Below are 27,566 nucleotides of genomic sequence, written 5' to 3'. Positions count from 1 at the left end.
TTTATAGAAAGCACATGAATGGTTAGAATAAGAAAGCTACTATGGATAAATATTTTAAGGTTTCTGCTTAAAAATGCTCTATGTGGTAATTGGTATATAATATAAAAAAGGTTCCCATCCAAGTATAGTTCAATTTCTCTAGCTCTCATATTTTCCATGGCAATTTTGCAAGTTGTAAATAGCCAAAACAATGTCTAATGCTTGTGATAAAAATTTATCTGAGATGTGGAGAAAGGGAAGCACTCTTAAACTGTTGGTAGGAATGTAAACTTGTGTGACCACTCTGGAACACAGTATGGAAATTCCTCAAAAGATAAAAATAGAGCTACCCTCTGACACAGCAATTGCACTACCAAGTATTTTTTTTTAATTTTTAAAAATTTATTTATCAGAGACAGAGAGAGAGAGACAGAGACCCAGGGGTGAGACAATCAGACCTCAGAGGGTGAAGCAGGCTCCATGGAGAAAGCCTGACATGGGACTCGATAGTGGGTCTCCAGGATCACGCCCTGGGCTGAAGGCAGGTGCTAAACCGCTGAGCCACACGGGCTGCCCACTACCAAGTATTTATCCAAAGGACACAAATAGTGATTCTAGGGGGCACATGCACCCCAATATTTATAGCAGCAATGTACATAGTAGCCAAAATATGGGAAGGGCCCAGATATCCATCAACAGATGAATAGATAAAAAAGTGGTATGTATATACTCAGCCATCAAAATGTCCATCCACTGATAAATGGATAAAGAAAAAGTGGTATACACATGTAATTGAATATTACTCAGCCGTCAAAATGAATGAAATCTTGCCATTTGAAATGATGTGAATGGAACTAGAGTGTATAATGCTAAGTGAAATAAGTCAGTCAGAGAAAGACAATTACCATATAATTTTTATGTATATGTATATTTTAAGAAACAAAACAGATGCGCAAAGGGGAAGAGAAGGAAAAATAAAATAAGGTAAAAACATAGAGGGAGGCAAACCATAAGATACTCTTAACTTAGAGAATGAACTGAGGGACCATAAGACACTCTTAACTTAGAGAATGAACTGAGGGTTGCTGGAGTGGAGGTGGGTAGGGAAAAGGGATAATTGGGTGATGGGCATTGAGGACACTTAATGTAATGTGCATTGGATGTTATATGTAACTGATAAGTCACTAAATTCTTCCTTTGAAACTAATAAAAAAATGAAAATTAAAAAAAAACATCTCATTAGCTTTAAAAAAAGTTGATCTAAATGTAAGTTTATCCAAATATAACTATAAAATTGGTTTAGAACAAATATAAAAGAAGAAAGACAAAAAATGATAACCATACTGGAAAATGTAAGTCAGAAGAGTGTAAAAGAAGAATATAACCAACTAGATGTTTATAAATGTATATTAAGAGATATATAAACATTCAGTCTAAATATAAACAAAAAAATAATGTTGAAATATACATGTGGAGGGCACCTGGGTAGCTCAGTGAACGTCTGCCTTCAGCTCAGGTTGTGATCCCAGGGTCCTGGAATTGAGTCCCATATCAGGCTTCCCACGGGGAGCCTACCTCTCCCTCTGCCTCTCCCTCTGCCTGTGTCCCTGCCTCTTGGCGTCTCTCTGTGTGTCTCTCATGAATGAATGAATGAATGAATGAATAAATAAATAAATAAATATTTGCTTAAAAAAGAAATATACATGTGAATAAAGTGTACTTAGTTTTCCATTGAATGAAAGGGTTTCTTATTTTTACTTTTAAAGATTTTGTTTATTTATTTGTGAGAAAGAGAGAGAGGAAAGAGAAAGAGAGAGAGATGAGACTCAATCTCAGGACCTGAGCTGGAACCAAGAGTCGGATGCTCAACCAACTAAGCCACCCAAGCACTCTAAATAAAAGGATTTTTTCTGGCCAGTGACATGATACATTTTTAGGATGGTACATTTTTAAATACTTTTTAAGTCTTTTTTTTTTATCCATTTACATGAAAGCGTGTGTGACAAATATTAGTGCAGGAAAGCAGAGACTCTTCATGACTGTCACCAGTACACAATAGCACTAGTCATTTAACAACCACATTTTCTAACCTATTTACATTAACAACAAAAAAGTTAAAAAACTAAATAGACTACACAAAATGTCATCTCTAAATTTATTACACTGCATAATATATGTTTGTTTTTAAAATACTGGCACTGTATTAGCTGAAACTTGATAATGTTCAAGAAAATAATATGTATGCACTAGCATATAGGATACATAGTGTTTAAGTACATACTTACAAATGTAGTATATTAACTCTATGGCTATTAAATTAATAATCGCATGTATTTGAACATGACCACAAAATAGAAAAACCAGTCTGGCTGAACATATTATCATACTTGTCATTCAATCTGAAACCATAATTTCAAACTAAACCACATCTTTCTTTTTCCAAGGGAAATGTTTTTGACTGATGATAAGACTTTTTTGTAGTTCTGAGACTAAACATTTTGCACATGAAAAGAGCCATGCTCTTTGAGCTTTGTCAAGCTATAGCTCTGTCTCTCCATTCAAAGAAAGAATTTGCAATGTGATAAAAAAGATCTCATCAGATCTGAAGGCTTCAAGTTACAGGTTACCAAAGGCAGACCTATTGGAAGCTTAGAAAGAAAATGCATAGGAAAAAATAACTGGGCTCACACCCCTTGACTCTTTGACTACTCTAACCTGCTTCAATTCAAAGCCTCTCTAGTACAAACCCAGAGAAGGGTACCCAGTCATTTAATATTCTAAACAAAATCTAAGTCTGGGGCAGCCCTGGTGGCCCAACGGTTTAACACTGCCTTCGGCCTGGGATGTGATCCTGGAGATCAGGGATCGAGTCCCACGTCAGGCTCCCTGCATGGAGCCTGCTTCTCCCTCTGCCTGCGTCTCTGCCTCTCTCTCTCTCTCTCTCTCTCTCTCTCTCTCTCTCTCTCTCTTTCTCTGTGTCTGCCATTAATAAATAAATAAAATCTTTTAAAAAAATCTAAGTCCAACTATAATCAGAGTTAGAAAAAGAATAAAAGCATATCTGTTCATTCCCATATTTCTAAGAAACATATCATAACTTCATAAGTTTTTAGATATTATAATTTAAGGGCCACCCTTTATAACTCAATAAAACACACTATATAAAAATATCACCAAATATCTAACTTATGTTCTTATTCTGATTTTCATTAACATAGATGATAACCATTCATATTCTTGACATGGTATTTAATGATTTTTTTGTTTCTACAATTTATCTCCTTTTTTATTTATTGGTTTTTCTGTAGGTAGATCTTCCCAAAAATATGGAGAGAAAAATGTGGAAATAACTACAACAGAATACAACATTTTCATTTGTATTATTTTTACAAGTTTTTAGACAAAACTATTGGAAGCATTGATTTTGTCGTTCTGGATTTCTTTATCTTCCTCAAGTTTAAAATTGCCATCATCAATAGCAACAATATCAATAAAAATACACAGTCTTATTTCAATACAGTTTGAAAAATCACCAGTCCTTCAGGATTCACATGCATCTGGAATATATTATGTTCCAAATTCCTTTGAACATTAACAAACACAGAGGGCAAAAAAATCTATAATACTAATCAATATGAAATTTAACTAATTCAACTCTAATAGTTAAAAGTTAAGAAGCTATTCTACACACCAAATCAAGGATTATTTAAGAGCATCACAATGGGAACAATATACCCAAAGTACTACATAACCTGCTGGGCACATGAAAAGAAGCATTCTCAACATTCATTGGAAATCTTCACGAATTAAATTACACATTTACTACAGTTTATGCTACAACATTTAAACACAGTTTAAGCATAAATTAAATATCTTCAAGTTACACATTACAAACTCACCATCTAATTTAACCAAGAAGAAATATTCACTCCCCCAACTGAGCCATTAATTGTTTCTTGGCTTACTGTAATACTGAAATTAAACATTTTCCTGATTTTGCTATGGCAAAAAATTAAACTGGTGTTGTTTCTGTACATTGATGAAATATGCACATCATGGCCATGTAAGAAGATGAAAATAGAGTACAGAGAATAGAAGCAAACAGATGTTCTCTAGGAATGCTACTATATCTTTCATTTAGAAGGATATATTTTGTTTCACATATGAGATTTTGTTGTGTTTTCTTTTCTTGAGTGTGTTATTGAGGCATTTCTTATCCACCCCAAAAAGCAGTCATGAATCTCATTTCTTCCTCTACACATCTCCTGAAAATTCTATACTGTAAAACATTTGATGTAGATTTATAATTACTTCCCTAACTTTATAGGGAATTTAAAATTCCTTCCTAACTTCCATCTTCTTATCAGTGGTTTTCTTCAGTAAGTTGAACTAGAATGAAAAACATCCCTTAGTTTTACAGGCTTAGTATATAGTTTTATCTACAGTTATTATTTTTTTGTTTATTTTTTTTTACTAAAAATATTTCTGTATCAGCTTATTCCTCTGTCAACATTTAAATCTTCCTGATATTCTCTAAGAATAGCAGTTTATGATCATAGCTGTAAAATAATCATGCATTGAATGCATCTATATTCCTTGTGACTTTCTAGGCTGTTATATACAAACTCCAGAAGATAAAGATCCAATTAATAATGGAATCTAGGCTTAAAATGGCAGATATAATATGGTTTGTGATGCACTTTATCCTAAACTACAAAAGCAAATTAAAACTCATACATGGAATATAAGAAATAGTGGGGAAGGAGGGGAAACTGAATGGGGAAAAATCAGAGAGGAAGACAAGCCATGAGAGACTCAACTCTGGTAAACAACCTGAGGGTTGCTAAGGGAGAGTTGGGGGAGGATGGGGTAACTGGGTGATGGGCATTAAGGAGGGCATGTGATGTGATGAGCACTGGGTGTTATGAACAACTGGTGAATTATTGAAAACTACATCTGAAACTAATGATGTAATATATGTTGGAAATTGAATTTAAATTAAAAAAAGAATAAAAAGAAAAGTAAGTTAAAATAAGAGGTCCTTTTTAGTGAATAGTTGCCATTTCAGGCACAGTTATTGCACTTCATTGTCTCGAACTCTACTAAAGAGTAGAGAAGTATGTTATAGACATAAATCTGCATAGTTCATATGTTCCTTATTGAAAATGTATATACATTTTATTAAAATGTACATATTTTCTTAAAGTAGAAAATATAAAAAACAGAAACAAAAATATCTAAGAAATATTTACACTCCCTACTATGAATTTCTGTAAAAACACTGGTAACAACAACAACAACAACAACAACAACAAAACTGGAGACAAATAACAAATATCAAACAAAAAGACAAGAATTCTACCATGCTAATACTTCCTAATGTTATCTGAATAAAGTTTTTTTTAAAGATTTTACTTATTTATTTGAGAGAGAGAGTAAGAGCAAGAGGGATCACAGAGAGAGCAAGAAGCAGACTCCCCACTAAGCAGAGAGTCCAATGTGGGGCTGGATCCCAGGATCCAGGGATCATGACCTGAGTTGAAGTCAAAGGCAAATGCTCAAACTGAGCCACCCAGGCACCCCTGAACAAAAGTTTAGATAAACTAAGTGTACTCTTGGAAAATAGGATATTTGCTATTTTTCTACTTGCTATGTACTTAGTCCACAAAAATAAAAATGGAAAAAACTCAATAATATTGCACATGGTAAAAATAAAATTTACAGTGCATCAGTAATAATATACACTACATGTTAATATCTGTCATGATAAGCCTTTCTGTGCAAGTGTGTGTGAATTTTTCAATTTCTTTTGTAATACACATTCTAAATGAAGAAAACTATAAATTTATTTTTAACTTCTGACTAAGGGACTAGCTCTAGACTTTATTCTGGTATCTATTTACATAGCTATTTACAAACCTAACAATTTGAAATATTCGTTGAAATTGGATCTTAAACTTTGATTATATACATCCTATTGGAAAATGTGAAGTAGCCATTTAGCTTTACAAAGGATGTTCTTCCATAATGGGACAATCACCCCTAGAGTCTGGCCTATTGGCATGATGTGAATATTGTCAAGGGAATGGGTTTACTTGACTAATCACTAGTATGAAGTCCTTCAGATATGGTGTAAAGCAGATTGTACACTACCTTGCACTCCCTGATCAATAGAAAGCAGTCTATCAGGTCCAGCTCCTTGCCCCCAATCTTGCTGCAAAGTCATTGGAGGCTTCATAGGGCTGTGATGGAAGGCAGCAGCCTGTGGCAAAGGAAGGCTGAAGTGGATTGCAGCAGCCTGTGCTGGGAGAGGGCTGTATTGGAGGACAGGCCTGAACTGGTGGAGGGCTGTGGAACAGTGTAATAACCTGAGTCACTGAAGGGCTTTGGCAGAGAGCAATGGTCTGTGCCACAGGAGGGCTACAGCAGCAAGCAGAGGTCTTTGACAGGGATGGGCTGTGGCATAGAGCAGAGATTTCTGCCTGTGAAGGGCTGGAAAGGATCAGAGAAGCTGGCATCCAGCAGGTATCAGAATGGCCCAAGATGAGACATTCTTGAGTGCAGTTGTCAGAGGCTTCTTCCATAGTTGGTTGAACAGTTATCTCTGTAGCTGTTGGAATGGAAAATAAATGATAAAATTTATATTTCCAAGGCATATTTTTATTGGCTACTTAAATCATATTGTTATAGGATAGTAAATTATATATAAATACATCAAAGACTTTCAATATTCTCAAAGTTGGTACTTGATTTGCCAAGATAATTCCTAGGGAAACATGAATAACCAGAAATGGGGTAGATGGGGTCTCATTTTTATAATTAGAACTATAGACTTTGATCTAGTCTCCCAAATGTAGGTATTTTTCATTGTGTTTGAATGAATCCAGGGACATTGATCTATATACAAATCAGTTGAAATGTGGTTCCTAACTAACATGAAGAGACGACATAAAAATAAAATGAATGAGAAAAACAGTCATAGAAATACATAATAAATTAACCAATTATAGTTAACCATTTGGTTAAGAATATAATTAACATGAGAGCAAACCTAAGAATAATTTGAAAACATAGTTTATTTAACTGTAAGATATATATTTTAGTTTCAAGAAGGATATATAGCTATAATTATCTCAAAGATAATTGATTTCTGTATTTCTCATTTTCTGAAATCATGATAAACTACAGATCCATAGTACTTAAACTATACTACTTTCTAAAACTCTTTTATAAGGTTTCTGTAAAGTTTTCAGATACCAATAGGTAAGAAATATCAATAAGCATACCACAGAAAGACTAGCAAAATAAAGCTAGAATAGCTATATAAACATAAAATTTGACTTTTTTTTTTTTTTTTTTTTTTTTTATTTTTTTATTGGTGTTCAATTTACTAACATACAGAATAACACCCAGTGAAAATTTGACTTTGGAGTGAGGAATACCATCAGGTATAATGAAGGAAATTACATCATGACGAAAGGTCAATTTTCTAAGAAATAGAAATCCTAAAAGTTAGAAATAGAAATCCAATCTCCTACGAATCCTCAACAGGATAGAATCCAGATACTGTCATTTTCCCATCACATTTAAAATCAAAGAATATAGCATGAAATAGCAGAATCATTACAATTTACTCCATTAGATAATCACGGACTTTATTTATAGAAACTTAAAAACTGTCACTATCATATTGACATTTAAAATACCTTGCATTTTTGCACAATTATTTTTGAGAAGTAGTTGGAAAGATAGAGTTTTATGTATTTTGGGTGATATTCAATAGTGAAAGCAAGCATAGAGTATTTGAACACACATAACTATATAGTAAAACAAAATTTAAAGTCCTAGTCATCAGAAATCTACTCATCCGGTAGCCTTAAATTTTACAACAGAATAAGACATCATAGTTCCAGTAATATTTGCCTATATACGATTAGGAAATCGATACAAAGTCATTTTCACAGGAAGAAGCTATGATTTATGGACATTCTTTTTTTAAGTTTCAATTTATATTCCAGTTAGTTGACATACAGTGCAATGTTAATTTCAGGTGTATTTTATAGTGTTTTAACACTTTCATTCAACACCTGTTGCACATCACAAGGGCACTCCTTAATTCCCATCACTTATTTAACCGACACCCTACCCACTTCCCCTATGGTAACAGTTTGTAATCTACAATAAAGAGTATCTTTCTTGGTTTGCCTGCCTCTCTCTTTGCTTCACTTTCTTAAATTCCACATATGAGTGAAATCATATGGTATTTTTCTTACTCTGCCTGACTTATTTCATTTAGCATAATACTCTCTATCTCAATACATGTCATTATAAAAGGCAAGATTTCATTCTGTATAATGGCTGAGTAATATTCCATTATATATAGATATATATATATAATATATATATATATGTATATATATATCACCTCATTTTTATCCATTCATCAGTCCATGAACATTGGAGCTGTTTCCATAATTTGGCTATTGTAGATAATGCTGCTATAAACATCGGGATGCATGTGTAACTTTGAATTAGTATTTTTGAATTCTTTGGGTAATTACCTAGTATTTCAATTGCTGAATTGTGATGTAACTCAATTTTTAACTTTTTGAGGAACCTTCATACTGTTTTCCACAGTGGCTATGCCAGTTTGAATTCCCACCAAAGGTACAAGAGTGTTCCCCTTTCTCTACATCCTCACCAACACTTGTTTCCTGTATTGTTGATTTTAGCCACTAACAGATGTGAATTGATAGCTTGTAGTTTTGATTTGCATTTTCCTGATGATCAGTGATGTTTAACATCTCATGTGTCTTTTGGCCATCTTTTTATCTTCTTAGGAAAAATGTATACTCATGTCTTCTGCCCATTTTTACAATTAGATTATTTGATTTGGGGGTGTTGAATTTTAAGTTTTTTATATATTTTGGTTAACCCTTTATCAGATATGTAATTTGCAAATATCTTCTCCCATTTTGCAGGTTGCCTTTTAGTTTTGATTGTTTACTTCACTGAAGTTTTTTTTTTTATCATGATGACGTCCAATACTTTAATGTTGCTTTAGTTTCCCTTGCCTTAAGAGACATATATAGAAAGAAGTTGCTACAGCTGATGTCAAAGAGGTTACTTACGGTCTCTTTCTTCCTTTAGAATTTTATGGTTTCAGATCTCACATTTAGTTCTTTAATCCATTTGTAATTTACTTTTGTATATGGTGTAAAAAACTGGTGCAGTTTCATTGTTTGGAATGTAGCTAACAAGTTTTCCCAACACCATTTGTTGAAGAGGCTGTCTTTCCCCCCTTGGATATTCTTTTCTGATTTGTATATTAATTGATCATACAATTGTGGGTTCATTTCTGGGATTTCTCTCCTGTTCCACTGATCTATGTGTATATTTTTCTGCCATACCATATTATTTTGTTTGTACTACAGCATTGAAATACAACTTAAACTGTAAAATTGGTATGTCTCCAGCTTTGCTTTTCTTTTTCAAGGTTTCTTTGGGTATTACACAGTACTGGAATTCCTAGCCTTAGCAATAAGACAACAAAAAGAAATAAATATCATCCAAATTGGTAAGGAGGTAAAACTATCACTATTTGCAAACGACTTGATCCTCAAATTTCAGGATAGCTTGTTCTAGCTATGTGAAAAATGCTGTTGGTTTTTTGATAGAGATGGCACTACATGTGCAGACTGCTTTGGGTACTATAGGCATTTCAACAATATTTCTTTTTTTTTAATATTTCTTATTCCAATCCATAAACATGGGATTTTTTCCATTTATTTGATTCATCTTCAGTTTCTTTCATCAGTGTTTTATACTTTTCAATGAATAGATCTTTCACATCTTTTGTTAGGTTTATTCCTAGATATCTTATGGTTTTGGTGCAATTGTAAATGAGATTCACTGTTTGATTTCTCTTTCTGATACTTCATTATGGGTGTATAAAATGCACCAGATTTCTGCATGCTGATTTTGTATCCCATGATTTTACTGAATTCCTTTATCAATCTAGCAGCTTCTTGGTGGAGTATATGGGCTTTACTATGTCATGTGCAAATACTGATAGTTTGAATTCCTCCTTGCTAGGACTTCCATGAGTATGTTAACACTGGTAAAAGTAGATATCCCTATCTTTTTTCCTGACCATAGAGGAAAATCTCTCAGGTTTTCCCCACTGGGGATGATATTAGCTGTGAGGTTTTCATATATGGCCTTTATTAGGTTGAGATATGTTCCCTCTAATCTACTTTGTTGAGAGCTTTTTATCATAAATGAATATTGTACTTTGTCAAATTATTTTTCTGAATCTATTGAAACAATCATATGGTTCTTCACTGTTCTTTTATTAACGTCATATATCATGTTGATTGAGTCTGAATATTGAACCAACATGCAACCCAGGAATAAATCTCACTTGATCATGTGAATGATTTTTTCAATGTACAGTTGGATTCCATTTGCTAGTATTTTATTGAGAATTTTTTCATCAATGTCCATTAGATATTATGGCCTCTAGTTCTTTTTCTGGGAGGGTTTTGTCTGATTTTGGATAATATTGACCTCATAGAATGAATTTGAAGGTTTTCCTTAGGTTTGTATTTTTTTAACATTTAAAAAGTATAGATATTCACTTTTCCTTAAATGCTGGGTAGAAACCACCTGTGAAGCCATCAGACCCTGGAGTTTTGTTTCTTGGGAGATCTTTTTTTTTAATTTATTTTTATTGGTGTTCAATTTGCCAACATATAGAATAACACCTAGTGCTCATCCCATCAAGTACCCCCTCAGTGCCTGTCATCCAGTAAACCCCACCTCCCGCCCAACTCCCTTTCTACCACCCCTAGTTCGTTTCCCAGAGTTAGGAGTATCTCATGTTCTGGATAACTTTCTGATATTTCCCACTCATTTTTTCTCCTTTCCCCTTTATTCCCTTTCACTATTTTTTATATTCCCCAAATGAATGAGACCATCTAATGTTTGTCCTTCTCCGATTGACATATTTTACTCAGCATAATACCCTCCAGCTCCATCCACGTCGAAGAAAATGGTGGGTATTTGTCATTTCAAATGGCTGAGCAATATTCCATTGTATACATAGACCACATCTTCATTACCCATTCATCTTTCAATGGACACCAGGCTCCTTCCACAGTTTGGCTATTGTGGACATTGCAGCTATAAACATCCGGATGCAGGTGTCCGGCGTATCACTGCATCGGTATCTTGGAGTAAGTCCCCAGCAGTGCCATTGTTGGGTCGTAGGGCAGATCTATTTTTAACTCTTTGAGGAACCCCCACACAGTTTTCCAGAGTGGCTACACCAGTTCACACTCCCACCAACAGTGCAAGAGGGTTCCCTTTTCTCCGTATCTTCTCCAACATTGGTTGCTTCCTGCCTTGTTAATTTTCCCCATTCTCACTGGTGTGAGGTGGTATCTCATTGTGGTTTTGATTTGTATTTCCCTGATGGCCAGTGATGTGGATCATTTTCTCATGTGCTTGCTGGCCAGGTCTATGTCTTCGTCTGTGAGATTTTTGTTCATGACTTTTGCCCATTTCAGGATTGGATTGTTTGTTTCTTTTCTATTGAGTTTAATAAGTTCTTTATAGATCTTGGAAACTAGCCCTTTATCTGATACGTCATTTGCAGATATCTTCCCCCATTCTCTGGGTGCTTTTAGTTTTGTTGACTATTTCTTTTGCTTAGCAGAAGCTTATCTTGATGAAGTCCCAATAGTTCATTTTTGCTTTTGTTTCTCTTGCCTTCCTGGATAGGCGGAGGCTGGGAGGACACAGGGCACAAGGATACTCCTACCACCAGGCGGCCCGAGCTGTGCAGATCGGTGCCCTGCACCCCCGGAGCATCCAAGCTCCTGCAGACTGGAAGCTGCCATAGTCACTGTGGGAGCTGACTATAGAGCTGGAGAGCTAGCCGCTGCCACTGTTGCTGTTCCTCCTGGTGTCACCTTGTACCTGAGACTGAGGGGGGCCAAAAGGGAGCAGGGGCCTCACAGGATAAAGAGCTCCCACTGAGCCGTACACCTAGCAGGGGTCTGGGAAGCTCCCCCAGGTGCACATGCCTGAGAATCAGCACATCAGGCCCCTCCCCCAGAAGACCAGGTGGAAGGACAGGGGAAAAGCAAGTTCTTGACCAAGCAGTGCTGGAACGTTCTAGGGGAAGTCGAGGGAATTACAGTATATAGAATCAGAGGATACCGCTCTTGTTTTTTGTATTGTTTGTCCCCCCCCTTTTTTTCCTCTTTTTCTCCTTGTTCCAGTACACTTGTTTTTGGCCACTCTGCACCGAACAAAAAGACTGGAAGGAAAAACTCACCACAAAATAAAGAATCAGAAACAGGACTCTCTCCCACAGAGTTACAGAATTTAGATTACAGTTCAATGTCAGAAAGCCAATTCAGATAATGATAAAGATACTGGTGGCTCTAGGAAAAAGCATAAAGGATTCAGGAGACTTCATAACAGCAGAATTTAGATCTAATCAGGCCTAAATTAAAAATCAATTGAATGAGATGCAATCCAAACTGGAGGTCCAAATGACGAGGGATAACAAGGTAGAAGAATGAGTGACTGACATAGAAGACAACTTGATGGCAAGGAAGGAAGCTGAGGAAAAAAAGGGGAAAAAATTAAAAGATCACGAGGAAAGATTAAGGGAAATAAATGACAGCCTCAGAAGGAAAAATCTACTTTTAATTGGGGTTCCAGAGGGCGCTGAAAGGGACAGAGAACTAGAAAGTGTATTTGAACAAATCATAGCTGAGAACTTCCCTAACTTGGGAAGAGAAAAAGGCATTCAGATCCAGGATATACAGAGATCCCCACTAAAATCAATAAGAAACATCAACACCTCAAAATTTAATAGCGAAACTTGCAAATTCCACAGATAAAGAGAAGATCATTAAAGCAGTAAGAGACAACAAATCCCCAACCCTTATGGGGCAAAGTATGAGGTAAACATCAGACATCTCCACAGAGACCTGGCAGGCCAAAAAGGGCTGGTGGGATATATTTAGGGTCCTAAATGAGAAGACCCTGTAGCCAAGAATACTTTATCCCGCAAAGCTCCCATTCAGAATAGAAGGAGAGATAAAGAGCTTCCAAGATAGGCAGAAACTGAAAGATTATGTGATCACCAAACCAGCTCTGCAAGAAATATTAAGGGGGACTCTGTAAAAGAAAGAGGAAGTCCAAGTAAACAATCCACAAAGACAGGGACAGAATAGATATCATCATGACACTAAATTCATATCATTCAATAGTAACTCTGAATGTGAATGGGCTTAATGATCCCATCAAAAGGCACAGGGTTTCAGACTGGATAAAAAAGCAAGACCCATATCTTTGCTGTCTACAAGAGACTCATTTTAGACATAAGGACACCTACAGCCTGAAAATAAAAGGTTGGAGAACCATTTACCATTCAAATGGTCCTGAAAAGAAAGCAGGTGTAGCCATCCTCATGTCAGATAAATTAAACTTTATCCCAAAGAATGTATTAAGAGATGAACAGGGACACTATATCATACTTAACATACTAGCCAATAGGATCCAACAGACGTATCCAACAAGAGGACCTAACAATCATGAATATTTATGCCCCAAATGTGGGAGCTGCCAAGTATATCAATCAATTAATAACCAAAGTTAAGACACACTTAGTTAATAATACATTTGTACTCGAAGACTTGAATACGGTGCTTTCTACAATAGACAGATATTCTAAACACAACAACTCCAAAGAAACAAGAGCACTAAATGATACACTGGACCAGATGGATTTCACAGATATTTACAGACCTTTACATCCAAACGCAACTGAATACACATTCTTCTCCAGTGCACATGGAACTTTCTCCAGAATACACCACATACTGGATCACAAATCAGGTCTTAACCGATACCAAAAGATTAGGATCGTCCCTGGCATATTCTCAGACCATAATGCTTCGAAACTAGAACTAAATCAGAAGAAGTTTGGAAGGATTTCAAACACGTGGAAGTTAAGGACCATCCTGCTAAAAGATGCAAGAGTCAACCAGGAAATTAGAGAACAATTAAAAAGATTCATGGAAACTAATTAGAATAAAAATGCAAACATTCAAAATCTTTGGGATACATCAAAAGCAGTCTTGATGGGGAAATACATCGTAATACAAGCATCCATCCAAAAACTTGAAATAACTCGAATATAAAAGCTAACCTTGCACCTAAAGAATCTGGAGAAGGAACAGCAAATGAAACCCTCACCCAGAAGGATAAGACAGTTAATAAAGATTTGAGCAAAACTCAATGCAATAGAGACCAGAAGAACTGTGGAACAGATCAACAAAACCAGGAGTTGTTTCTGTGAAAAAAAATAATGAGAGGTAAACCATTAGTTAGTCTTACAAAAAGAAAAAAGACTCAAATTCATAAAATCATGAATGAAAAAGAAGAGATCACCACCCATACCAGGGAAATACAAACGATTTTAAAAAGTCATCATGAGCAGCTATACGCCAATAAATTAGGCAATCTAAAAAAAATGGACTCATTTCTGGAAAACCACAAACTATCAAAACTGGAAAAGGAAGAAATAGAAAACCTGAACAGGCCTATAACCAGGGGGAAATTGAAGCAGTCATCAAAAAATTCCCAAGACACAAAAGTCCAGGGCCAGATGGCTTCCCAGGGGAAATCTATCAAATGTTTAAAGACGAAACCATACTTATTCTACTAAAGCTATTAGGAAAGATAGAAAGAGATGGAATACTTCCAAACTCATTCTATGAGGCCAGCATCACCTTAATTCCAAAACCAAACACCCCATCAAAAAGGAGAATTATAGACCAATATCCCTGATGAACATGGATGCAAAAATTCTCAACAAGGTAGTAGCCAATAGGATCCAACAGTAGATTAAGATTATTCACCCTGACCAAGTGTGATTTATCCCTGGGATGCAAGGCTGGTTCAACATCATAAAGCAATGTGATCGATCATATCAGCAAGAGAAAAATCAAGAACCATATGATCCTCTCAATAGATGCAGAGAAAGCATTTGACAAAATACAGCATCCATTCCTGATCAAAACTCTTCAGAGTGTAGGGATAGAGGAAACATTCCTCAGCATCCTAAAAGCCATCTACAAAAATCCCACAGCAAATATCATTCTCAATGGCGAAGCACTGGGAGCCTTTCCCCTAAGATCAGGAACAAGACAGGGATGTCCACTCTCATCATTGCTTTTCATCAAAGTACTAGAAGTCCTAGCTTCAGCATTCAGGCAACAAAAAGTTATAAAAGCCATTCAAATTGGCAAAGAAAAAGTCAAACTCTCCCTCTTCGCTGATGACATGATACTTTACATAGAAAACCCAAAAGCCTCCACCCCAAGATTGCTAGAACTCATACAGCAATTCGGCAGTGTGGCAGGATACAAAATCAATGCCCAGAAATCAGTGGCATTTCTATACACTAAGAATGAGACTAAAGAAAGAGAAATTAAGGAGTCAATCCCATTTACAATTGCACCCAAAAGCATAAGATACATAGGAATAAACCTAACCAAAGAGGTAAAGGATCTATACTCCAAAAACTACAGAACACTTCTGAAAGAAAATGAGGAAGACACAAAGAGATGGAAAAATAGTCCATGCTCATGAATTGGAAGAATTAATATTGTGAAAATGCCAGTGTTACCCAGAGCAATTTACACATTTAATGTAATCCCTATAAAAATACTATGAACTTTTGTCAGAGAATTGGAAGAAATCATCTTAAGATTTGTGTGGAATCAGAAAAGGCCCCAAAAAGCCAGGGGGAATTGAAAAAGAAAACCATAGCTGGGGGCATCACAATGCCAGACTTCAGGTTGTACTACAAAGCCGTGGTCATCGAGACAGTGTGGTACTGGCACAAAAACAGACACATAGATCAGTGGAACAGAATAGAGAATCCAGAAGTGGACCCTCAACTTTATGGTCAACTAATATTCGACAAAGGAGGAAAGACTATCCACTGGAAAAAAGACAGTCTGTTCAATAAATGGTGCTGGGAAAATTGGACATCCACATGCAGAAGAATGAAACTAGACCACTGTCTTTCACCATACACAAAGATAAACTCAAAATGGATGAAAGATCTAAATGTAATACAAGATTCCATCAAAATTCTAGAGAAGAACACAGGCAACACCCTTTTTGAACTTGGCCACAGCATCTTCTTGCAATATACATTCATGAAGGCAAAAGAAAAAAAAGAAAAAATGAATTATTGGGACTTCATCAAGATAAGAAGCTTCTGCTAAGCAAAAGAAATAGTCATCAAATCTGAAAATCAACCTACAGAATGGGAGAAGATATTTGCAAATGATGTATCAGATAAAGGGCTAGTATCCACGATCTATAAAGAACTTATTAAACTCAACAAAATGAAACAAACAATCCAATTCTGAAATGGGCAAAAGACATGAACAGAAATTTCACCGAGGAAGACATAATCATGGCAAGCACATGAGAAAATGCTCTGCATCACTTGCCATCAGGGAAATACAAATCAAAACCACAATGAGATACCACCTCACACCGGTGAGAATGGGGAAAATTAACAAGACAGGAAACCACAAATGTTGGAGAGGATGCGGAGAAAAGGGAACCCTCTTACACTGTTGGTGGGAATGTGAACTGGTGTAGCCACTCTGGAAAATTGTGTGGAGGTTCCTTAAAGAGTTAAAAATAGATCTCCCTATGACCCAGCAATTGCACTGCTGGGGATTTACCCCAAAGATACAGATGCAGTGAATCGCTGGGACACCTGCACCCCGATGTTTATAGCAGCAATGTCCACAATAGCCAAACTGTGGAAGGAGCCTCGGTGTCCATCGAAAGATGAATGGATAAAGATGTGGTTTATGTATACAAGGGAATATTACTCAGCCATTAGAAATGACAAATGCCCACCATTTGCTTCAATGTGGATGGAACCGGTGGGTATTATCCTAAGTGAAATAAGTCAATCGGAAAAGGATAAATATTATATGGTCTCATTCATTTTGGGAATATAAAAATTAGTGAAAGGGATTACAGGGAAAGAAGAGAGGATGAGTGAAAGTTTCAGTGAGGGTAACAAAACATGAGAGACCCCTAACCTTGGGCAACAAAAAAAGATTAGTGGAACGGGATGTGAGTGCGGGATTTGGGTGACTGCGTGATGGGCACTGAGGGAGGCACTTGGTGGGATGAACAATGAGTGTTATGCTAAATGCTGGCAAATTGAACTCCAATATAAAAATTAAAAAAAAATAAATTCAATAAGGAAAAGAAAAACAGTTGAGAGGTCCCTGGGTATTTCAGTGATTGAGCATCTGCCTTTGGCTCAGGTCCTGATCCCAATGTCCTGGGATGGAATCCTGCATCAGGCTCTCCTGCATGGAGCCTGATTCTCCCTCTTGGGTGTCTCTGCCTCTCTCATTAATCAAAAAAATAAAACCTTAAAAAATAGAACTAAAATGTAGTTAGGTCAAAATTAAAAATGCCGTTACCAAGATGCAGTCCCAAGTGAAGGCCATAAGAACAAGGATGAGTTAAGTAGAATAGCAAATCAGTGATATAGAAAATAAAATTATGGAAAACAATGAAGCTAAAAGAAAGGTAAAGAAAACTATTATGTCAGGAAGGTAGACCTAGGGAGTAGAGTGATTCCATAAAATGAAATAATATCCATATTATTGGAGTACCTTAAGAAGAAGAGTGGAAACCAGGGTCAGAAGGTTTATTGGAGCAAATTATTGATAACCTCTCTAATATGGGGAAGAAAACAAGACCAAGAGGCACAGAGAACTCCCCTCAACACCATGACATATTATAATGAAACTGGAATTTAGAAGAATAAAGACAAAAATCCTCAAAGCTGCTCAGGACACGTGGTCCTTAGCTAACAACAGGGGTAGATACACATAGTTATGACAAAAGATCTGTCCACAGAAATATGGCAGTCCAGAAAGGAGTGACATGATATATTCAATGTGCTAAATGGAAAAAATATACAGGCAAGAATACTTTATCCATTAAGACCATCATTCAGAATAGAAGGAGATAAAGAGTTTCAAAAACACAAAAACTATAGGAGTTTATAACACTAAACCAGGCCTACAAAGAATATTAAAGGGGACTCTTTGCATGGAAAGAGGGACCAAAAGTAACAAAGACCAGAAAGGAAAAGAGGCATTCTATAGGAACAGAAAGTTCACAGGTAATACAATGGCACTAAATTCATATCTTTCAATGATCTCTGATTATAAAGGGACTAAAAGCTCCAATCAAAAGACATACAATATCAGAATGTATAAAAAAAATCTCATCGGTATGCTGCTTACAAGAGACTGATTTCAAACCCAAAGACACATTTACATTGAAAGTGAGGAGGTGGACAAACACCTATCATTCTAAAGGACATAGAGAAATCTGAATCTTATATCAGACAAAGTATATATGAAATCAAAGACTGTAATAAGAGATGAAGGACACTATACCATAATAAAGGAATCTATCCAACAAGAATATTTAACAATGGAAATATTTTTAAAAAGATTTTATTTATTTATTCATGATAGACACACACAGAGAGAGGCAGAGGGAGAAGCAGGCCCCATGCAGGGAGCCTGATGTGGGACTCGATCCCGGGACTCCAGGATCATGCCTGGACTGAAGGCAGGCGCCAAACTGATGAGCCACCTAGGGATCCCCTACAATGGTAAATATTTATGGGAGCAGCCAAATATATAAATCAATTAAAAATAAAATTAAAGAAAATCATTTATAATATTATAATATATTATAATATAATTAATTATTAATATATTATAATATAATTATAAAATTATAATATAATATATTAATACTCCACTCACACTAATGTACAGATCATTGAAGCAGAAGATCAACAAGCAAACATGTGCATTGAATGATGCACTAAATCAGATGAACTTCACAGATATATTCAAAGCTGTAGAATACACATGTTTTTTGACTGCTCAAGGAACATTCTCCACAATAGATCACATACAGGGTAACATATCAGGACTCAAAATATACAAGAAAATTGAAATCATACCATGGATATTTTTAGACCACAATGCTATGAAACCTGAAGTCAATCACAAGAAATAAATTTGGAAGGACCACAAATACATGGAGGTTAAATAACATCTTACTAAAGAATGAATGGGTCAACCAGGAAATTAGAGAAGAAATAAAGAAAATACATGGAAGCAAATGAAAATGAAGCGATAACAGTTCAAAATCTTTGGAATGTGGCAATGGCAGTCCTAAGAAGGAAGCTTATAGCAATAGAAGCCTTCCTCAAGAAGAAAAATCTCAAAATACAACTTAAACTTACATCTAAAGGAGTTGGGGAAAGAACAGCAAATAAACCTAAAATCCAGCAGAAGAAAAATAATAAAGATAAAAACAGAAATCAACGATATAGAAATAGAGAAAAAAGTAGAACAGATCAATGAAACTAGGAGCTGGAAAAAAAAAACTAGGAGCTGATTGTCTCAAAAAATTAAAAAGACTGATAAACCCCTAGCTAGACTTATTAAAAAGAAAGGAGAAAGGACCAAATTAATAAAATCATGAATGAAAGAGGAGAGATCACAAGTAACACTAAGGAAATATGAACAATTATAAGAGAATATTATAAACAATTATATGCCAAAAAAATTAGAAGTGGTATTAAGTATATGTGCTCTGGTCTGTTTCTGAAATTAGACCTCATGCCACTTCTACCAGAACTGAGGCCCTACAAAACTCTGGTTGGGAGATGTGACTTGGAGAAGGTTTTGCACTTATCTATTTGGTATGGACCTGCAGTGCTGGGACCGAGGAAAGATTGACTAAGAAGGGCAGTCCTGCCAAAGCATGGGAGGTAGGGCTTGGTGTAAACAAGTTAGGCAGCCAGTGTTCATACGGAGTTACTTCCTGCATGTTCATCTGTATTTATACTGAGATGAGTGCATGTGTGTGTGTTGGGGGGGATGGAAATGGCGTCACCCAGCTCCTCTGTTGCAGGAGAGGTATTTCCTTGGACACTATCTCTCATGGTGAATATATGAGAAGAGCAAATAATCTCTGCTTTCTGTGCCCCCCAACACTGTAAAGATTTTTATTTTCATGCTGTGTGAACTGGGGTTGTTTGCTTGCCTTCTCTTCAGGAGAAGGGCAATGCCCTCTGGACTCTATTCCAGCCAAGGCTCCGGAATTTAAGACTTCAACTCCACTTATTGCAAGAACTCAACAAATTCAGGTCCCCTCATTTCCCAAGCCAATGGCTCTGGGGTAGCATTCCTCTTGTATGTTCTACTGTGTGATTCCCTTTTTCTGGTATTTCTCCATGACAATGGCTCCCTACCCTATACAGCACCTATAATCCATTTCTCCCCTAAACCAGGTCTCCACACTTCCAAACCTTCTTTAATGAGAACTTCTCTCCCTTTATTTTTATTATTTTTTAAGATTGTGTTTATTTATTCATGAGAGACACAGAAGGAGAGGCAGTCATAGACAGAGGGAGAGCAGACTCCCTGAAGCAGGACTCGATACCTGGGATCACGACCTGAGCTGAAGGCAGATGCTCAACCACTAGGCCACTTGGGCATCATGACCTTCTCTCCCTTTAGTTGTGGAGTTTGTTCTTCCAGTCAATAACTGGAGTATTTAGATGATTTGCTATTTATCTAGTTGTGTTCAATGGGACGAAATGAGCCTGGGGTCCTCCTACTCCACCATCATCTTCCTCTCTCCTATGTCATTCATTTTATTTTAAATAGCTTTATTTCTTCCATAATTCACATACCCTAAAATTCACCAAAAGTGAACAGTTCAATAGTTTTTAGTATATTCGCAGAATTTTGCAACTATCACCACAGCCAATTTTGAGACATCCTTATCACACTAAATGAAAAACCTGATATATATTAGCAGTCACTGCCCATTTGTCACCCCAAATTTACATTCCTAAGCAACCATTAATCTATGTTTTTCTTCTATAAATTTGCCTATTCTGGACATGTAGTATAAATGGAATTCTTTAAATGAAGTATTTTGTGACTGACATTTTCCATTTAGCATAAGGTTTTTGAGTCTTATCTAGGTGGTAGCATCTATTAATACTTATTTTTTATTGCTAAAGATTATACTTTGTAGGTCTATAACACATTTTATTTCTTTATTCATTCATTGGTCAATGGACATTTGAGTTGTTTCCACATTTTGGTTAAATGCTATTATGAACATCTATGTAAACATTTTTGCCTTATTTGTCTGGGGGCCGTACATACACAATTGGAGTTGCTGGATCATATGACAACTCTATGTTTAACTTCTGAGGAACTGTCAAACTTTTTTAAAAATAGGCTGCACAATTTTCATTACCACCAGCGATATATGAATATTGCAATTTCTCTACTTTCTTCAAAATTTCAGCATGGATTTCAATAGGGATTGTGTCTAATTTGAAAATCAATTTGTGAATGACTGTACTTTAATAATATTAAGTCTTCCAATCTCTGAACATGGGATGTTTTTCAACTTATTTATATTTTAATTTTTAAAGAATTTTATTAATTTTTAAAATTGTCTTATCAGTATACTTAACATTAGTGTTGTATTCATTTCAGGTGTACAATATAGTGATTCAACGATTCCATACATTACTCAGTGCTCATCATGGTAAGTGTACTCCTATCATCAAATGTAATCAAACATATCTCCATCACCTACTTCACCCATCCACTCATACACCTCCCCTCTGGTAATCATCAATTTGTTCTCTATAGCTAAGCGTCTGTTTCTTGCTTTGCTTCTCTCTCTTGTTCCTCCTTTGCTCATTTGTTTTGTTTCTTAAATTACACATGAGTGAAATCATATGGTATTTGTCTTCCTCTGACATTTTTCACTTAGCATTTTACTCTCTACCTCTGTCCATGTTGTTGTAAATGACAAGACTTCATTCTTTTTTAGAAAAGATTTATTTATTTGAGAGAGAGAGAGAGAGAGAGAGAGAGAGAGAACAGAGTGAGGGGCACAGGGAAAGGGAGAAAGAAAGAAGCAGACTCCACATTGAGCATGGAGACTGACACAGGGCTCAATCTCATGGCCCTGAGATCATGACCTGAGCCAAAATCAATAGACATTCAACCAACTAAGCCACCCAGGCACTCCAGGATTTCTTTCTGTATTATGTCTGAATAATATTCCATTATATATATGAAAATCACATTATACATATAAAATCACATCTTCCTTATCCAATGGACACGTGACCTGCTTCCATAGTTTGGCTATTGTAAATAATGCTTCTCTCAAACCCTTCATTAGGGTTTATACAATAAGATCCTATCAAATTAGTGTTTTTGTTTTCTTTGGTTAAATATCCAGTAGTGTGATTACTGGGTCATAGGTAGTTGTATTTTTACTTTTTTGAGGAAACTCCATACTGTTTTCCAATGTGGCTGCAAATGTGCATTTATACCAACAGTGCACAAGTCCACATCCTCACCAACATATGTTGTTTCTTTTGTTTTTTATTTTAGCCATTCTGATGGGTTGGAAGTGGTATTTCACTGTCTTTTTGATTTGCATTTCCCTGATGGTGAGTGATGTTGACCATCTGTATGTCTTCTTTGGAAAAAATGTCTGTTCAGGTCCTCTGCTCGTTTTCAAATCAGATCGTTATTTGCTGTTGATTTGTTTAAGTTCTTTATGTATTTTGGATATTAACCCCTTGTGGGATATACCATTTACAAATACCTTCCCCATTTTAGTAGGTTGCCCTTTGGTTTTGTTGATAGTTTCCTTTGTGGCACAAAAGCTGTGTATTTTACACATAGTCCCAAAAGTTTATTTTTGATTTTCTTTCCTTTGCCTTAGGAGACATATGTAGAAAAAATGTCACTAAGGTTGATGTCAGAGAAATTACTGCCTCTGTCCTTTTCTAGGGTTTTTATGGTTTTAGGTCTTGCATTTAGGTCTTTAACCACTTTTGAATATATTTTTATGTATGGTATTACTAAGTGGTTCTCTTCCATTCTTTCATGTGTAGGTGCCGTTTTCCCAGTACCATTTATTGAAGAGACTATCTTTTCTTCATTGTATGTTTGCCCCTTTTTTTCATAGTTTAATTGACCATATAAATGTGGGTTTACTTCTGTGCTCTCTATTATGTTCCATTGATCTATGTTTCTGCTAGTACCATACTATTTTGATTACTACAGATTTGTGGTTTATCCTGAAACTTCAAATTGTGATATCTCTGGCTTTGATTTTCCTTTTTCCAGATTGCTTTGCCTCTTTGGGTTCTTTTATGGTTCCATACGATTTTTAGGATTCTTTGTTTTAGTTATATGAAAAATGATGTCGTTATTTTGATAAGAGTTACAGTGAATTTGTACATGACTTTGGAGAATATGGACATTTTAACAATATTAATTCTTCTAATTCATGAGCATGGGATATCTTTGTATTTGCATTGCCTTCAGATAATTTCATCGATGTTTTATAGTGTTCAGAGTACATGTCTTCCACCTCTTTGGCTAAGTTTATTCCTAGGTAGGGGCAAATGCGTGGCTCCATTGGTTAAGTGTCTACCTTCAGCTCAGGTCGTGATTTCAGGGTCCTGAGATTTAGCCATGCGTTGGGCTCCCTGTTCAGTGGGGAGCCTGTTTCTCCCTCTACCTCTGTAGCTCCCCTTTCTTGTGCTCTCTCTCAAATAAATAATAAAAGAGTATCTTTAAAAATTATTCCTAGGTATTTCATCTTTTTGGTGTGCTTGTAAATGAAATAGTTTTCTTAATTTCGCTCTCTGCTAATGTCATTAGCATTTAGAAACACTACTGATTTTGTTTCCTGCAAATTTAGTCCATTTATTACTTCTATTAGGTTTTCAGTATGGAGTCTTTAGAAATTTCTATGTATAGTATCATGACATAATCATTTAGATGGACAGATAATATTTCACATAAAATACTTCCCCCAAAATCTGATAAAGCAATGTAATATTGTTACTTTAATGATATTTTACTATAAAATATAGGTAATTCAATACAACTTTAGAGCTTCTCTCAAAAATTCACCTAGACAATAGCCCACAATTTATTTTGCATTTTATCACTTAACTAATTGATTTGTGATGAATAAAAGACAACATTAATACTAATTGAATACAGCCTTTATCAAATTGGTCCAAAGTTTTGACAATAAATAACCAGAAATTCATTAATATTATTTGCCCTAAAATAACTTTTTTAAGTAAGGATTATTGCTATAGTTAGTAACAGTTATGATTTACAAAAACAACAACTACTTACCAGCTACAGTAAGATGAAATCATATATTCAGAGCTACTAAATGTGATTATTTTACCCAATTTGGTAGACAGCAGAGTGTCCACAATATGTGTGTTTGTGTACAATTTATGAATAAACAATGTGTTTAGCTAAATGTTTCTTTTTTATTATTTATTATTTTTTTTAGCTAAATGTTTCTTTTTTAAAAAAGGTTTTATTGGGATGCCTGGGTGGTTCAGCAGTTTAGCACTTTAAAATCTTTTAAAAAAAGGTTTTATTTATTTATTCATGACAGAGAGAGAGAGAGGCAGAGACACGGGCAGAGGAAGAAACAGGCTCCATGCAAGAAGCCTGATGCGGGACTCGTTTCCAGGACTCTGGGATCAGGCCCTGAACCAAAGGCAGACGCTCAACCGCTGAGCCACTTAGGCATCCCTAGCTAAATGTTTCTAAAGTTAGTAATTCAAAATAATTTGGTTAAAATCCTGGTTTTTTAATCCTAGTTTTAATTAAAATAATTTTTTCATAAACTTCATTGTTCTATATCTAGGTACATAAAAATCTACAGACTACTAGTGAATAGTAAATAATTTCACAGGAAACTGAATTGCCATTAATATTCTAAGTGCTTCTATTTAAAAGTTGGTCAAATATTGCTTTAATCATGTTTTCTTTAATGGACTATACAGTATCCCTTAATAGTATCAATGCCATTTAATTAGCTTAAACAACTATTTTCCAAAGAAATAGTATGAAATAAGCAGATTAACTCAGTGAAAGTTCATAATAACGTGTTATGAACTACTGGAGCCCAAATTAATTACAGTTAGATAACGTTCTCTGAAGGCTTCTATAAGGCATTAATGACATTCAACTTTGAAGAAATCAATATTCTTCTTGGGAAGTATATTATTTTTGCATAGCACCAAATAATGCTGTTGACATCACAGTAGTCTACCATAGGAAAAATGTTATGTAGTCATAGTGTTGATTAATTTATCAAGTTAAAAAGCAAATCAAAGTTATTATTTAAATGATGGCCAAAAATGTTGTAAATATGCACCATCAATCAAGTATGCTGGGAAAATGGAATATATAGCAAGGAAATAAAATTACCTACCCACAAATAAAATATTGCTGAGACAATTCCCTCCATATCTTTCTTTGGAAATCACTTACAAGAAAACTGTTGCTATCTGAAGTTGTTGGGGAGTGAGGAAAAACAACAGAATATTGAGACCTATTTTAAGTCAATGAAGTTAGAGTGCAATTTATCTATTTTTTTCTCAGAGAGAAAATGTGCTCTTATGAGGTTAAACGAGTTCATTTAAGCTTCTATTCCTCCATTCCAAATGCTTACAGTTTTTGACCTTTAAGTTGCTTCTAATAACTATTAAACTATTTATTAAATTGACTGATATAGAATATGTGTTTCAAGAAATTAAGGAGCAAATTCCAGTCATTTAAAATTCAGATGTCAAATTCACAGATGTGATTAAGTGTGCTTTGGTGATGCTCCCTATCATTCTTTAACCTTTCTCAATTTGAAGACAAATGCGTATTTCATAGACATTCCCCTTAGTGGCCTCCCAAAGCTGAATTGTTCGTTATACAAAAATCAGCAAACTACTCCTTTTAATATATCTGTTAATCTCTAACAGCAAATTCATATATAGAGATCTTATATAGATTTTTGATTAGTATTTAAAGAGGAACTTTGATGGAAAAAATGAGATATTACTGTCAATTTGTTTCGGTATTTCTTTTTCATTTTTTCTTTTTTTTTTTTTTTGCCCCTTCAGTAGCTTTCTTTGTTGTTCTTGTTGTTGTTGTTTAATTTTTTTATTGAAGTTCAATTTGCCAAGATATAGCATAACACCCAATGCTCATCCCATCAAGTGCCCCCCTCAGTGCCCATCACCCAGTCACCCCAACCCCCCACCCATCTCCCTTTCCACCACCCCTAGTTCATTTCCCAGAGTTAGATGTCTCTCATGTTCTGTCTCCCTTTCTGATATTTCCCACTCATTTTTTCTCCTTTCCCCTTTATTCCCTTTCACAATTTTTTATATTCCCCAAATGAATGAGACCATATAATTTTTGTCCTTCTTCGATTGACTCACTTCACTCAGCATAATACCCTCCAGTTCCATCCACGTTGAAGCAAATGGTGGGTATTTGTCATTTCTAATGACTGAGTAATATTCCGTTGTATACATAGATCACGTCTTCTTTATCCATTATCTTTCGATGGACACCGAGGCTCCTTCCACAGTTTGGCTCTTGTGGACATTGCTGCTATAAACATTGGGGCTAATTGCACCATTGAAGATATGCAATGTTTCATTTTAATGGAAATATCAGGTTGTAACTGATGCATTCATTTCAGAAGTTTTATTGTTTTGAATAATTTATCATTTAGTTTCTCCAAGCCAATAACTGAGAAATATACAACTTGCATAATGGGTTGACATTTTAAAGTTTGGTTTAATGTAGTCCAAATGAACAGTAAAATAATTTGAAATGTTTACTCTAGATCTTAACTTTTTATTTAGTGTTTTGTGTGACTTAAAGTTCTACTAATATTGTTAAATCTAATCTGTTGTAAATTGATAGCTTCAATTTAATCACTCTAGGCAATCTAGCTAGGGCAGCAAAACGATATACTAGAAACAGATGTCATGAATGATCCTATTTATAGTCAACATCTCTTCAATTTCTATTGGAAGTTTTTGAGAATAAATTGAGTGAACTAATCATTCCCCAAATATGAATTTGGGGCATAAATGGGTAGGCTAATATCTGGAGTTTGGTGGGGTGGTAGAGCTTACTGTGAAAATATCATTAGAGTTGGCTCTTTTATAGCTACAAATATAGCTGTACTTTTTGTTAATAAATCTTATTTATTCTACACCAGACCTTTAATTCATGGTTCCATAATCATATTTCAGTTTTAATTTTTAGCTTTTCAAAGTTTTGTTCTGCTATATATAGCAAAAATAACTAAATTACTTACCTTGCTTAACAAAAAAACAGGATTCAAATTTGGCAAATTCTTAATATTAACAACCTAGGATTGCATTTAGAATAAAATGATGGGAGAAGCAAGTTCTCATACAATGAAATAAACTTTCCATAGTTTTTCATATTTTAAGACACTGCATATACATGAACACATAGCTCATGATATCAACAAGCATCAAATAATGAAAAGCAACTTTTGTTTACTGT

General features: G+C 35.3%; 1 pseudogene; it reads right to left on the bottom strand.

Moving 5' to 3' along the window:
• Positions 1 to 2,947: 2,947 nt before the first annotated feature.
• LOC111094944 lies at positions 2,948 to 11,882 on the bottom strand (annotated as a pseudogene).
• Positions 11,883 to 27,566: the final 15,684 nt, after the last annotated feature.

Source organism: Canis lupus, chromosome X (assembly GCF_011100685.1).
Source record: "Canis lupus familiaris isolate Mischka breed German Shepherd chromosome X, alternate assembly UU_Cfam_GSD_1.0, whole genome shotgun sequence".
NCBI lineage: Eukaryota > Metazoa > Chordata > Mammalia > Carnivora > Canidae > Canis > Canis lupus.
This window is presented reverse-complemented; position numbering and strand designations above follow the sequence as displayed.